The sequence below is a fragment of the Peromyscus californicus genome, unplaced genomic scaffold (genome assembly GCF_007827085.1).
Source record: "Peromyscus californicus insignis strain IS unplaced genomic scaffold, ASM782708v3 Scaffold_6__1_contigs__length_162567912, whole genome shotgun sequence".
Classification (NCBI taxonomy): Eukaryota; Metazoa; Chordata; class Mammalia; order Rodentia; family Cricetidae; genus Peromyscus; species Peromyscus californicus.
The window spans coordinates 120589236-120605817 of NW_026294584.1; the positions used below are offsets into that span (position 1 = coordinate 120589236).

At 38.0% G+C, this 16582-nt stretch overlaps 1 protein-coding gene across 6 annotated transcripts in view; it reads left to right on the top strand.

The window, feature by feature from the left end:
* Positions 1 to 16582, top strand: part of LOC128099428 (contactin-4) — a 1007148-nt gene that overhangs the window by 38510 nt on the left and 952056 nt on the right. The window lies entirely within an intron of this gene.

The window sequence follows — 16582 nt, forward strand, 5'->3', positions numbered from 1 at the left end:
ATAATTGTTTTGACAATCCAGACACCAAAGCCCCTTTCTCTACTATCCTCAGAGGTTTTGTTATAATTTGCCATTGCAATGAGGAGAGTGATTGTACCCTATTTCCTGGATAAGTACAGAGCAAGAGCATTTGTGATTGGTTAGACCCAGCAGCCAGTCCTACATTTTCTTGAAGAAAGGTGTTTAAAGACTTCAGTCTCTTTTCATGCATACTTATTTTTTTTCTCATGCAGTGAGACTTTCTACAGAGGTGTACCTTTATAGTCATACCAAATTTAGAAGTCCTGATAAATTTTGAACTGGATAACAGTACCCAGTACTTTGTCTTTACAGGTCCTCCATTTATTAGACACTATCAGGAAATAAAATGCAAATGCTGACAAGCTGACAGAGTTGAAAAGCAATTGGATGGATGGCCTCCTAACAACTGTCACAGAATCAATGACAAGAATATACTGGTTTCTTAGAGATGTACATAACTAAGTGATAATGAAAACAAGACTCAAGAGAGAATCAGGAGATTTACAGTGGGTTGGAAGTGAAAAGTGTGGCTTCAGAAGAACACAGAGTATCTCTTTCATTGCTCTCCCACTCCATCCCTATTCCAGCTTACCCATCCCATTCCCTTATGTTCTCATCCCCCATCCCCTACTCTCCATTGCCTCCCTCAATCCCCAGTTTACTCATGGAGATCTCATCTATTTCCCCTTCCTAGGGCAATCCATGCATCCTTCTTTGGGTCCTCCTTATTAGGTAAGCTTTTCTGGAGCTGTGCATTGTAGTCTGGTTATCTTTTGCTTTACATCTAGTATCTACTTATGAGTGAGTACATACCATGTTTGTCCTTTTGAGTTTGGGTGACCTCACTCAGGATGATATTTTCTAGTTCCATCAGTTTACCTGCAAATTTCATGATGTCATTGTTTTTTACTGCTGAGTAGTACTCCACTATGTATATGTACCACATTTTCCTAATCCATTCTTAGGTTGAGGGACATCTAGATTGTTTCCAGATTCTGGCTCTGGTTAGGGAGAAACCCAGTGCTAGGGAAGTTCCCAGGAATCCACAAGGATGACCCCAGCTTAGACTACTAGCAATAGTAGTCTGGGTCACTGAACTGGCTTACCCCAGTAATCAGATTGGTGAATACCCTAGCTGTCATCATAGAGCCTTTCTCCACTAACTGATAGAAGCAGATACAGAGATCCACAGCCAAATACCAGGCCAAGCTCCAGTTAAAGAGAAAGAAGAGGGATTCTATGAGCAAGGGACATCAAGATTATGATGGGGAAACCTACGGAGACAGCCAAACCAAACGAGTGGGAACACATGAAATTTACACCAACACCTATGGAACCTCCATGTGCCTGGACTAGGCCTTCTGCATAAGGAAGACAGTTAAGTAGCTTGATCTGCTAAAGGGGCCCCTTGGCAGTAGGAGCAGGATCCATTCCTGGTGAATGAGCTGATTTTTGGAGCCCACTACCTATGGTGTGACACCGTGCATAGCCTTGATGCAGAGGGAGAGGCTTGTACCTGCCTCTATTGGATGTACCAGATTCTGCTGACTCCCCATGGGAAGCCTTACCTTCTTGTAGGAGGTAATAGGGGGTGGGTTGGGGGGGGAAGGCTGGAGGGACAGGAGGAGGGGAAGAGGGGGATCTGTGATTGGTATGTAAAATGAATAAAAATTTTCTTAATAAAAAAAGAACATAGAGTAATCAACAGTTAGTAGAAGGAAAGCAGGAGAGGGTCAGCTAGGTGTTGGGTGGTATCTCAATAACTGATAAATTCACTTTTTCTAATATAGACTTAATTGTAGCTTTACCTAGTTCAGGCTTACTCCAGGGGATGTGTGTGTGCCTGGGCTATGTTCCTTATGTTCTAGTTATTTGAAATTGAGAATTTTCTGTAAAGACTTCCCATAAAAAAAATCTTCAAACCCTGTAAGTGTCATTATCCCATCACATTTATTTGCCTTTTATGACTGTTTCAGAAGAAGATAGAAGAAGATAATGTGTTTTGCAAATAATAATGAACAAATTACACACTCCAGTGTTGATCTGCTGAAAATAAATAGTAACAGCCGAGTTTTTTCATAGCCCAGAAATGTCTCTGGCTTCTGTTTGCTTTTCTTCCTTCCTTTCTTCCTTTCTTCCTTCCTTTCTTCCTTTCTTTCTTTCTTTCTTTCTTTCTTTCTTTCTTTCTTTTTCTTTCTTTCTTTCTTTCTTTCTTTCTTTCTTCTCTCCCTCCCTTCCTCCCTCCCTCCCTTCCTCCCTCCCTCCCTTCCTCCCTCCCTCCCTCCCCTTCTTTCTTTCTTTCTTTCTTTCTTTCTTTCTTTCTTTCTTTCTTTCTTTCTTTTCTTTCTTTCTTTCTTTCTTTCTTTCCTTCCTTCCTTCCTTCCTTCCTTCCTTCTTTCTTTCTTTCTTTCTTTCTTTCTTTCTTTCTTTCTTTCTTTCTTTCTTTCTTTCTTTCTTTCTTTCTTCTTTTCCTTTTGTTTTAGCTGCATGTAGATTTTACTTTCAGGAACTTTTTATGCTACCACATCATTCTTAATATTTACTGACTTACTATAGAATTTTTCACCAGACAAATTAAACCCTTGAAGGATCTAAAATACATATCCCAGTATAAAAATGGAAATATTTATCCTGCAGCATGAACCATTGCTGGTGAATCTTAGGACATTACTCTGGTGTCTGTGTTCATGAATTGTAGCTGAAGTTTTCCTGTGTCCCACCTGGCCCATGGTCAGGAGGACAAATCTCTTACCTGCCAGTCCTGCAGCTGCTTGGACCCATGTAAACACACAGAGGCTTATGTTAACTAAAACTAGCTCAGGCTAACTATTGACTAGCTCTTACACTTAAATTAACCAATAATTCATATTTATGTTTAGCTACATGGCTTGGTACCTTTGCTCAGTTCTACTTCTGCATCTTGCTTCCTCTGGGTCTGGCTGGCAACTCCTGACTCTTCCCAGAATTCTCTTCTCTGCTTGTCCCACCTATACTTCCTGCCTGGCTACTGGCCAATCAGCATTTTATTTATTAACCAATCAGAGCAACATATTCACAGCATACAGAGCAATATCCACAGAAATGAATCATTTAGTTATTACTTTCTTATTCTGGAGTTTGGCAGTGTGCAAATTCATAACTGACAGATAGATAACTTGCTTTCTGTCTGGAGGTATTTGGGTCAGTTCCTCTCCTACCTTGCTGGAAATTTTGGGAAACAAATCTTACTTGGGGTCATATATAAGGATCCACTTTTGAAACAGATTTCCTGCATACAGAACAAAGTTGTCAAAGAATTAAATAAGCCTTCATGGAGATGAAAATTCATCCCCTGTCTCTTATCTTGTTGGAGGATAGGATTTAAGCTGAAACACTGAAAAACTGAGAAAAGAATACAATGTACTCACCTGGGGGACAATTTAGTTCTTTTGAGCAGTGGTATGAGCACTTCCACAATGGGTTAGATTTTCTGAGACAGTTTTATGTCCAATTTGCCTTGATGATTTCTCTGGTTAACTTTTAGTTCAAGTGGTCTCACCCAGGTGTACTTTTGATCTTGAAGTATATTTGATAATGGTTGCAGGCACTTTTTGATTGTCATAGCTAAGTTGATACTTCTAGTATCTAGGAGAAATAGATGCTGTTAACATCTCACAATGTATCATGTATTACTCAAGATCCTCCAGAAAATTTGACCATGTTTCATGCCACAGCCAAAAGCATCAGACAGGAATTTCCTCTTACATAGCCTTTTTTTTTATCTTCAGTCTTGACTTAAATGCATGTGGCTCACTCAAAATGTGAAAGGCAGTCTGTTTTAATCTGTCTACTGTTTCAAATATTAATATGGTCCAATACACCCTTGTAGAGAAAAAATAATATTTGACCAAATATGTGGAACTCCTGTGGCCTGGGCAAGTTGACACAAAACTTAAATGATTACTTGCTCCCCATAACAAAGATTTGTGTCCCAAAATGTCGCAAGTGTTGAGGTTCAGAAATCCTGACCATATGATGTGCAACAAAATCCTTAAAATGAAAATATTAAGGGGTCCAGCATTGAAAATAGTAAGGCAGGCTGTATTTGGTAGTTTTGTCTGTCAACTTGACACAAACTATAAAGTCTTCAGAGCAAGGAGCTTCAGTTGAGAAAATGCCTCCATGAGTCGAGCTGTAAGGCATTTTCTCAATTAGTGATCAGTGGAAGAATGCCCAACCCATGGTGAGTAGTGCCATCCCTGGGCAGGTGGTTCTGGGTTCTATAAGAAGGTGGTCTTGAGTAAGCCATGGGAAGCAAGCCAGTAAACAGCACTCCATCATGTCCTCTGCATCAGCTCCTGCCTCCAGGACCCTGCCCTGTTTGATTTCCTGCCCAGCCTTCCTTCAGTGATGAACAGCAATGCTGAAGTGTAAGCCAAATAAACCCTTTCCTTCTCAACTTGCCTTTTGGTCATGGTGTTCCATTGCAGCAATAGAAACTGTAACTAAGACACAGGCCTAGACAAAAGCAATAATGATAGTCTGCAAAGGCATTGGATGAGGCAGAGATGATAGATGAGGACTGGGTGGAGGAACAGCCTTGGCCAGTCACAGCTAATAGTTATATGAATATTAGAAACCCAGAAAGAGGCATCTTATTGGAATGCTGCTTTGCCTAAGTATTATATAAAATATTAGCATTGTATATCACGTAGTTTCAGAAAATAGAACAAATTTAGTGTCATTATTAATATAGTATATGTTCTTAATACCCAGACCCACAGCTAGACATTATTCAGAGACTAAAAGACCTTGGAACACTCAGCCCTACTACCTTGGATACCTCTATCAAATCACCCCCCTCAGGGTTGAGAGAAGTCCATGGAAGAGGAATCAGAAAAAAAATCATAAGAGTCACAAGGAATGAAGGACACCAAGAAAACAAGACCCTCTAAATCAACTTGATCACCACACATATGAAGAGACAGAGACTTAGGCAGCATGCACAGGACCTTCATGGATCTGTACCAGATGGGGCCCTAGAGATGAAAGGAGAGGTAAAAACATGCCCCCATCCCTAACCCAGAAGCCATCTCCAATTGATAACCACTTGCAAATAAAAATTAGTGCTCTCCAAGGGGGTTTCACTGGAAAAACAAGCTACTCTTAAGGGCAGGCTATATGCACAGCAGTAGATGGCCAACAGAAAACAAACTCAGTGGCATCTTATAGGTTTCCTTGTCTTACAATGTCTTGTCAGGTTTTATTTTGGAGTTTGTTTGTTTAATTGTACCTTAAAATTTTTTATTATTTATTTTATTTATAATTTTTTTCTTTTATCCTTCTATCCTAAAGTTGTTTTATATATATATATATATATATATATATATATATATATATATATATGTGTGTGTGTGTGTGTATGTATATACATATATATATACCTTGCATATGTATATGTATATACATATATACTGGAATGTATAATGTGTATATGTGTGTGTAAACATTATATATGTATGTATGTATATCTATATATGTATATATATATATATATATTCCAATTTAGTGATTTTATGAAATTCCTGAGTATGTGCATGAGTGGGCCTCTGTCTTGGGATTTTCTTGGGCACTTTTCCTTCTGTTTGTCTGTTTTGCCTTATTATGATACGTTAGTTTTTTGTCTTATCTTTATTATATTATATTTATTATGTTCTCTTAGAATCCTGTTTGTTTTCTAATGAGAGACATAAAGGGGGTGGATCCATATGAGAGGGGAGGTGAGGAGAAATTGGAAGAAGTAGAGGGATGGGAAACTCTAACCAGAATACATCATGTAAGAAAACAAAACCACTTTACAATAAAAGGTGGGGAAAGAGTTCCTTATATGTTCCTCACTCTGGAGATGTCATGGTAGTGAGCCTTGAAAACTGAAAACTCAAGACAAAAATAATGTAAGTGAGCCACAAAGGATTTTATGGGAAAAAAAAGTAGCCTTTGGACCTGCTTGATCAGGAGGAAGCTCCACAGAAAGAATGGAAGTGAACACATTTGTTGGATTGTTGCTTTTCTATAGTTGGTGATGGCCAAGGTGTGTGGGCAGACCTAATTTCAACACTCATGTTGTTGCTGTTACTGTTGTATTAGGGATTATAGGAATGTACTCTCTGGTTCACAGCCGTTAACTTTGTCATGTTATCAGGAGACAGCGATTGATAATGTGGTCATGCGAAAGAAGAACATGGTCAAGAGTCATGATCTCATGTGCACTTCTGGGAGAACCTGAACCAGAATCCAAAGAAGCAGTAGAATTATTATGTAAAATATTCAGTTTCTTTTTGATCACATGAGAGTTTGTATCATGTTTTATTTTTTTAACTGTGGAAAAAATGTTAAAATATGAGAGTGACAATTGTAGCCAACTAATAAGTAGTTTATTAGTGCTTCTGTATCATCTGCTATTTAATTTTTTAGTTACCAGTTTGCAATATTAGTAATAAATATTTGTATGTTCTTGTGTATTTGCGTTTGAAAGCGTTTTACAAAATTACACAGTTTGTCTCTCTGAAGTGTTTTGTTTGTGACTTTTTAAATTATTTTGGGAGTTGTTACAATTAAGAAGTGATATAGTAAAAGTTGAGGAAATACTTCTTAAAAAATTATGTGACTTTTATTTTATTAGATTAAAGAAGAAGTCTGGGGAGAAGTTTCAGTGAGTAAGGCACTTGCAGTGCAGCATGAAGACCTAAGTCCACATCCCCAGCACTATGTAAAAAACCGGACATTACAGCAGCAGCTCTATCCCTGGTACTGGGGAGGTAGAGACAGGACAATCCTCTGAACCATCTGGTCAGCTATTTTAGTCAAATTAGTTCAGTGAGAGAACTTGTCTCAAAAATAAAATGAAAAGAGATTGAAGAACAAACTTACATCAGCATCTGGCATGTACATCCACATGTGTGCACGAACACTTGCCTACATGCATACACACACAAAGGAACAAATACAAACAAAAAAATTCTTGAGTATTTTAGGTATGTAAACAGAGGGAACATACTGTCTAGAATTTCATATCAAGTGAATAGACTGTTCCTTTTTAGTCCGGGCTCTGTAGAAATTGATTATTGTAGTCTGTTCTTACCTGAAATGAAATGAGTAAAGGGAGAATTCCAAGGTTTATTAGTTTGAAAAGCCTATTGATCAGCTTTGTAATGATTGTGGAAATGCCAAAGGGAGAAAGTTCTTACATAGGACAGATGTGGCACAGCACATTAGAACTAGGAGAAGAAAACTATTTTTGGTGTGTGATGCCACTGTACCAAAATCATTGTATAGATCATACTCTAGTTCAGATATCATCTAGATAAATTCCCTAACCATGGCCCCTATCTGTTAGAAAGGGGAACTCTGCCTCTCTCTTTAAATAGTCCCTTTTAGACTAAGATCATGTAGCTGTATCTAAAATGGACATGAAATGTCAATTTTATACGTTATAGTGGCACATTTCATGTTGATATATGTAAGGTTGTTTCTGCTTTACCCACAAAATGCCAGTTATTTAGGTCTCATTTGCTGAACTAAGCAGACATGGCAGCCACAGGTATTGCCTGGCTACTCCTGATGAAGCCCAACTATGTCTCCAACTTCCTCATCTTGAAAGTAAAAGGTGTTCCAAGGCAGATTGTATTGTCTCTAGTCTTACTCTTTACTTTCCTTATAAACTATAGTTTAAGGAAGAGAATTTAGAAGGTTACTTTATTCAAACTGCTCTGGTACATACAAGTGATTCACCTAACTAGTATTTATGAGGTGTTTCATGTGACTTTAGCGTGTAGACTAGCTTATGAGACTTTGGTAAAAATCACATTGTGGTTGATATATTGGGCACCCCAAAAAACTTATCTGGGGGTCAGAGATAAGAACAGCCATAATATTAAACATAGAGGTTAGGCAGTGGTAGCACATGCCTTTAATCCTAGCATTCCATAGGCAGAGATCCGTCTGGATCTCTGTGAGTTCAAAGCTACACTGAAAGTAGCCAGGCATGGTGACTCACGCCTTTAATCTCAGGAAGTGATGGCAGGAAGCAGAAAGGTGTATATAAGGTGTGAGGACCAGGAACTAGCCTGGTTAAGATTTTAGGCTTTTGAGCAGCAATTCAGCTGAGATTCATTTTGGATGAGGACTCGGAGGCTTCCAGTCTGAGGAAACAGGATCAGCTGAGGAATTGGCAAGGTGAGGTGGCTGTGGCTTTTTCTACTTCTCTGATCTTCCTGCATTCACCCCAATACCTGGGTCCAGGTTTGTTTTTATTAATAAGACCTTTTAAGATTCATGCTACATCACATTGCTTCTGGAGAGCCATGCTTACTTCAGACAGAAATGCACTGTAGCTGATGTAAATAGGAAAGCATATGTTTATATCATCATCATCATCATTAACAATAACGATGATGATAATAATGCCAGCAGGAAGAAAGGTAGCTAATATTGAAGAGTGGCAAGGTCAGAGGAGCTGGGATAGTCCCGCCAGCTGCAACCCAGGAAGGGAGAGGCTTGTGCACAGTCTACCATTACCTGAGTTCTGAGACTGAATAATGATATTCTTACTTCTTGTTGTCATATAATTTCTAGCTTTTATTTTTTTCTTTCTCTGAATTCCTTATCCTGGTAACAGTGCATTGTTTTGTCTGTGCACAGCTCATATTTTGGCAAAGAAGAAAATAAGGAGCCTACTACTTCTGCATCAGGAATCTGATCTCCTGCAAATATGTTTTCTTATGTTGAGGAATTCCCAAAGAGGAAGAGACTTCAAATGACTGGAAGTTGTGATTCTTAAATTTATGTGAAATTGACTATGCTATAGGGTGCTTGGATTAAATGTTATTCTTGAGTGAGTCTGTGATGATGTTTCTAGATGAGATTTAAATTGAGTCAGTAAATTAGATTGTTCTCCCTAACGTGGGTGGACATTGTCCAATCTGTTGAAAGTCTAAATAAAACAAAGATGCAGAAGGAGAAAAAATTCATTCATTTTTTTTATTGCCTGATAGGTTGTACTAGGATATGAATCTTCTGCCAGAAGACTGGGATTTATACCATTAGCTACCATGTTTCTCAAGATTTGGGACTCAGTTGAAATTATAACATTATCCTGATCCTAGCTTGTATATGTCAGATAATTGAAACTGGCCTAACTTATATGACAGACTTCCCTTTTGTAAAACCTATTATATATCATGTATCTTACCATTCCAGCATATATGAATCTATCATAAATTTATAAAACACATCTACTTAATAGACATTTATGAAAATTTTAAGTCTATATATCCTAAAAGTTGTGATTATTTCTGAAAACGGTTGTAGATGTAACAGTCTTATTAAATAAGAAACACAGAGCCAAATGCAGAATTAAAAGCCCAAGAGGTCAGAGCAGTAGCTAAGAGCTGAGACTTAAAATCGCCTTCTTACCCTTCCTACCACTGCCGTCTTTCCCCTCAGAAAGAGGCCTACTTCCTGTGTGTCTGTCCTTTTATTGACTTTCTGTTCTGCCTTCTCATTGGTTGTAAACCCAACCACATGACCTCCTTGTGACTGCCTGTCTATACAGACCTCTAGGTCTCTATGGTTGGTGTTGAGATTAAAGACATGTGTCTCCATGCTGGCTGTATCCTTGAACACACAGAGATCTGCCTGTCATGTGATTGGGATTAAAGGCGTATGCCACCACTGCCCAGCTTCTGCTATGGCTTGCTATTAGCCCTGACCCCCAGGCAACTTTATTTATAAACATACAAATAAAATCACATTTCAGTACAAATAATATATCACCATAGACAGTAGCAAAGCAAAGAAAATCATGTGCATGGTTTTAAGGGGCTATGGGAAAGACATGGGGTTTTTGAAAAGCAGGACAGAGATTTATCTAACATACTTGGATAACGTGTTTTTTCTTACATAATGGGTGGGTGACAGTGTGACCTTCTGAGGAATGGATTTGGTGAATACACCAGAAAATTAAGTGTAAGCATTACCTAAATAGAAACTCATAATCCAAGATTCTCAAGGTTTCTTGGTTCTGATTACCTGTAGTGTCTCAGCCACATTTTCACAGCTCTCCAGCCTACAGGAATAAAGGTTCCATTCATAAAATGGTTAAGTCGAAACAGGTGAATGATTATGTGTTAACACAGTCAGAAAAAAGTTCCATAATTTTAAAAAATATATCCAATCCAGGAAGAAAGGACTTCTGTTTGGTATGAATACCCACAGTTACTTAGTAATGAGGTGCATGAATCTCTTGGGGACTTAATAACTTCTCACATACTAGAATTAGATTGGACACTGCCACCCTCTTTCCTGTCTACATTAATTTCCATGCAGCACATTTTATCACAGCCATGGCTGTGATCCCAGCTTTCTTAAGATATGATAGAATCAGAAGGAATGTAATGTAATCTAATACTGGAACTGTGAAGTACTTCAAGCTGCCTTGAAAGTATAACACAGTTAAAGAGCCATGGAAGTAGATGGTCAGTGGAATTCTAATGGGGTATTCATGAAAGTTAGAATTTAAGGGTACTTTTCCAAGGCAGCTTGGTTGATGAGTGTCTCAAGAACTGGGCAATTCAGACACAAAAGCCTAGGGAAACATATCAAGTTACATAGGGGACCATTCTCCTCAGCTTGGGAGCCTTTATACTTACGGAATTTTGTCGATCATTTATTTATTTAATTATTTATAAGATTTATTTATTTTAATTTTGTGTGTAGGTATGAGTGCCTTCATATATGCACCTCTGCACCATGTGTGGGCCTGGTCCTTGCAGAGGCCAGAAGAAGGTGTCAGGGCCTCTGGTACAGGAATTACAGATGGTTGTTAGCAACCATGTGGATACCAGGAACTGAGCCTTGGTCTTCTGCAGCAGCAAGTTTTCTTAATTTCTGTGCTATTTCTACAGACCAGGTTATTAATTTTTTTGTGAAACAGGGTCTCATATAGATTAGGGTCGCCTTGACCTGACTGTGTAGTATTTGAATGTTTGTCCTCCTATCTCTGGGTTTACAGCCATTGTATTACCATTTCTACCCACATCATGTGGTGCTGAAGTATCACTCTTAGGGCTTTTAGCAAGCAAGAGGAGCACTCTACCAATGGAGCTACATCTGCAGTCCTGCCCTTATGCTTCTGCTCTGTGATTCCCCTTCCTTTACCTGACACACATGTACAAACTTTTCCTAAATCACCTTAAAATTTTTTAAGGTTCTTACATAGTAATTCAAGAGGAAAACATGTTTTTCTTGTATGACTATAAGAAAATAGACACCGCTATTGCCTAAGCTGTCTTATATTTGAGCTGCCATAGCAAAATTCTATCAAATGAAATAACTGGAATGTAATCTTTATAGCGATGTGCAGACAAGGAGTCCATGATAAAGCCAACATGGATTTCCTGACTAGTAGGGGTTCAATTACTGGTTTGCAGATTGTTGCTTGTGGTGTGTTTACATGGTGGAAGGGGTTCATCAGGTTACTTTTGTAAAGTCACTTGTCTTTTTCACAAAGGCATAACTTTTATTAACTAATCATCTTCCAAATGTTTCATCTCTAAATACTATCACTTTGAGGTTAGGATTTCAACATATATATTTTAGGTATCTACCATAGGTCAGGAACAATTAGGAAATAGGTATCTCAAGGTATAGCATATCATGCCAATAATAGGATTTTGTATGTTGATTATACAGAGAAACATATTTATTATACAATTTTATCTATGTATATATATATTTCATATATATTCAAAAATATAAATTTCCATATATATATTTATTTACACACACATACATTACTTTGGTTATATTCATATTACTCTGTCTCGCTCCCCATGTCAGTGGTTCTTTTATTTGAAAATATTCATCCTTTTACTTATGTATGTCTCTGTGTATGTATGTGAGTGTATGACTATATATGTGTATAAGTGTAGTATATGTATATATAGTTGATTGCTTGGGTGTACTCTAGCACACACCCTGTTTGTGTGTGTAGATACTAGAGGAGACAGTCAAGATGCCCACTCTCTGACTCTCTGTCTTACTCTTTTGAGACAAAGTCAATCATGGAATTATGATGAGGGCCAGCAAGCCCCAGCCATCCTCTTGTCTCTTTCCCCTGTAGCACTGTGCTTACAGATGTGTGAACAGACATGCCTGGATTGTTATGTGGGTGCTGGATACAAACTCAGATCCTCATGCTAGCGCAATAAGTACCATTTTTATCTGAACCATATACTCAGTTTCACTCCATTGAGTAAAAATCTAGCTCCCCTATGTGAGAAAAAAAAAAAAAAAACAACATGTGACATTTATCTTTTTCACTCTAGTGCACATTAAGTAAACTAAGCTAAGCCTCTTGATATGGAAAGAATGTACTGAATTGTTCTAGTAGCATCTTTTTGAGTGACAGGAAGTGGCAGGACACAGAATCAAGACAGAACATGGCCCTGGAAGCAGGGGTGAGAGTCAGATGACAGCTGTATTTGGAGGGAGAAGAGGGGTGCTCAATAATTCAAGAAATCCCTACAAACTGGGAAACACAGGAAGCAGACACTCTTATCTACCCTTCAAGAGGTGAGGCTCCAGGACAAGCCCTACTGTCACTTAATTTTAGTCCAGTGACATCTGCTTTTGGACTCCTGACTTTTATACCTGTAAGATATGTTACACTACCCAAATAACTTTATTAGTGATAATCTATCACAGATGATGTTGCAAACAAGATAGAGGTTTGAGGTTGAGAAACTGTACAGTGTTCAATGAGGTTTTGAAATCAATCCTTCAAAAGATTACTATGCTAAATTTATACAACTCCCAGAATCTCAGACTGATCACTACACCATCATCATGTTTTCATCACTACCAGGTTTGCATAAGGCAGAATTCAACCATGCCTGTGTTCAAGCAAATGCATTTTCAGTGTGAAATGCTTTCAAGTGAGCTTGTTGTGATTACCTCCAAAAACCTTCCAGACTTTGGCAGACACATGCAAATCCAGTTTCAGTGGTGAAGAGTGAAATGCTCTAAATCCCCAAAGATTAGCATTCTTATTGCAGGGAGTTCAGGGCCATTGGCTGGCTGCTCACCAGGAGTCTGTGTTCTTCCCAGATGTGAACAAAGAACTGAATATCCAGGGGCAAATGGTGGGGGCTCTAGCGCTGGTCGACCATCAAGTAGTCTCTTGTCTTTTTTTAAAATAGGACTCCACACTTTTCTGATGCCTCTCCCTTCTTTATCAACTGCCGCCTCCTCCTCCTCTCATTCATCTCCGCAGTCTGATGGTCCTTGGCACAGGAGATAACAAAGGCTAGCGAGGTGGCATCTCAGCTGCTAAGTGTCTTCTCTCTTTACAGTCCAGCATCTGTATGGGAATGTCATCTCTGCCACTCCATCCTCCTCCCTGACAGCCTACTTCCTGTTAACTCCTTACAGTCATACCCAGGATCTGATGGTGCATTTTCAAACCCCAAGCAGCTAGGCATTACATCTTGCTACCACCCTTACACGCTCTCCATCCTGATGCAGTTCATATTCATTTTATGATACTTTAACAGATTTAATTAAAGACACATGAACTGTTCCCACATAAACCTGGTGGACATGGTTCTAGTTTACCCTGAAGCTGGTTGTCAGCGGGTTGCAGAGCCAAAAAGAAAACTGAGGAGGTAAACAGTACACATGCCTATGTCATGCCCAGTGTTTGTGGAACCACGTGACTCTACTTATGATTAACACAAAAATTATACATTTTTGTAAATTACTTCATAATATCCCCCAGATCTAATAGCCTTTCTGTTCGGTTTTATTTAATTTTAAGAGTCAAAGCCCTAGATAATGTGCCTGCTTTGGGGAGATAAGGGTGGAAGTGGATGAGAGGGAAGGAAGGGTTATATTTGATTAAAGCATATTATATGCATATATGAAATTCTTAAAGAGCAAGTGAAATTAAATGTAAAGCACTTGTTCCTTCAATATTAAGCATCCCTTCCCTTCCCAGTTCTAAAGCTATTACAACTGCCCTTTCAAGTGACAGAAGAATGAAGGCATGCAAGGCTGAGGAGGAAAAAGTGGAGCAGTGATGGAGGGGAGAAGAGGAAATGAAAGGAGGAAAAGTCACATTTCATTAAAAATACGAATTTGATTTCTGGAATATTCTCTGATCTCCTAGAGGAGAAACACAAACCCATTCCCCATGGCTTTTAGGTTTTGTGAATGTGGTGCCTCTATTCACAACTGTGAGGCTCTAACTCAGTACCAGAGCTGCTACCACCAAAAGAGGTGATTGCTTTGCCTTTAACGTCTCATGTCTCTTAAATGGATTCAAATGGATTTATACTTTGTGCCTTCTTTGCATAAGTGACTTTTCTCAGGGTCATTCAGAGTGCTGCACTGCGTTTTCTGGGGGGCTTGTCTTTATGGCAACTCAGCATTTCTCACCGTCTCATAATTTGTGATTCATGTTCATTTCATAGGTTAAAAAAATCCCATTTTCTTTGTAATGTTGAACCAACAATGATGATATTAATAAGCCAGTTCTATTTGTCTTCCTTTATTTGTAAATTTGATTTGAAGTTACTTTCAGAAATATTGGTAGGTTAAAGATGTCAGAGAAAATGTCATCAAATATGATTTTACATGAAATATGTGTCCAAATTCTTAGTTTCATTAATGCTCATTTTCTTGTTTAGTCTTCACAGTGACATATAGTAGTAGGTGAGAATGCCTCATTTTATAGATGAAGTATGTGAGACTCTGAATCATCAGAATAATGTGATTTTTGCATCCAGATAATGAATTATCTTGATCCTTTTTTATACAATTTTGCTAGCATAGTAAAATCTAACATTATTAAATGAATTTGGTATGTTAGGCATCACACTGGGTTATTACCATTGCCATCTTTAATTTTTAGATGAGAAAAGGAAGTATAGCCATAATCATTTATCACGTGTTCTGCTCCTCTAAGTATAGAATAAATAATCAAATAATGGGGCACTATTGTCATGAACCTAAGATGTCATAGTGTGATGAGAAATTAAGATAATTAAATATAATTAAAGGCATCAATGGTAAGTTTTAATGAGGAATTCAATTGATGGAACTAATTCAAACCATAACATTTTTGGTTAGTTTTTAATTTTAGTTAAGGATGTGTGTGTGTGTGTGTGTGTGTGTGTGTGTGTGTGTGTGTGAGAGAGAGAGAGAGAGAGAGAGAGAGAGAGAGAGAGAGAGAGAGAGAGAGTGGTGGGGGAGACAAAACAAGTTCATAGGTTTCTTTGGAGTGTTATAGACATACAGATTATCCCTAATCTGAATTCTGAGAGGGTTTTAGCTTTGTCATGATATTTAAAGGGATTTGATTTTTTGAATATTTCAGTTTGGGGATGTTTGAATCAATTATGCTTGTAAATATCTGAGGTAGATCATTGAATCTACTCTGAAAAAAAAGATAAAGAAGTAATAGGATAAATGGGTAGATCATTGAATCTACTCTAAAATGAAAAAAAGGAAAGATATAGAAATGATAAGATAAAAGGTAGATTTTTGGATCTACTCAGAAAAAAAGAGAATATGGATATGATAAGATAAAAAGGGAGATTATTGAATCTACTTTGAAAAAGGAACTACTTGTTTTAAATAGGATAAGTAATGAATTTTTTTTTGTCTGAGTTTATCAAATGTTACTGGACTGGACATTGTTAATATATATGGAATTTTTGTATGAATCTGTCAAATGTTAATGGACTAGACATTGTTAACGTAATTCTTGACTGTATATATCATATATACTTATTGGATATAGTTTTTCTTGTATTAGTTATAAGCTTTTTTAGTTTTAGACAAAAAAGAGGAAATGTGGTGATGTTGTGTTCCCCAAAATATTGTGCACCCTAATAAACTTATCTGGGGTCAGAGAATAGAACAGTCACTAGATATAGAGGCCAGAAAATGGTGGCATACACACCTTTAATCTGAGCATTCTGAAGTCAGAGATCCCTCTGGATCTCTGTGAGTTCAAAGCCACACTGGAAACAGCCAGGCATGTTGACTCACACCTTTAATCCCAGGAAGTGATGGCAGGAATCAGAAAGGTATATGAGGTGTGAGGACCAGGAACTAGAGCCTGGTTAAGCTTTTAGGCTTTTGAGCAGCAGTTCAGCTGAGATACATTCCGATGAGGTCACAGAGGTTTCCATTTTAAGGAAATGAGATGAGCTGAGGAACTGATGAGGTGAGGTTGGCTGTGGCCGGTTTTGTTTCTCTGATCTTTCAACATTTACCCCAATACCTGGCTTAGGGTTTGTTTTTATTAATAAGACCTTTTAAGATTCATGCTACAAATTTTCAAAAGTCTAAACAAAATGAAAAAAAAAGCCTACTCCAAGATCTGAAACACAACTTGTTCCAAGTGTTTCAGATAGAGAATTGTCACATTTTACTTAGAACTAAGAAGATAAAGTAAAATCAGAAGGGGTTAACAGTTAGTAGCTGTGTTCTCTGGGTACAGAAAGAAATCTAGCAG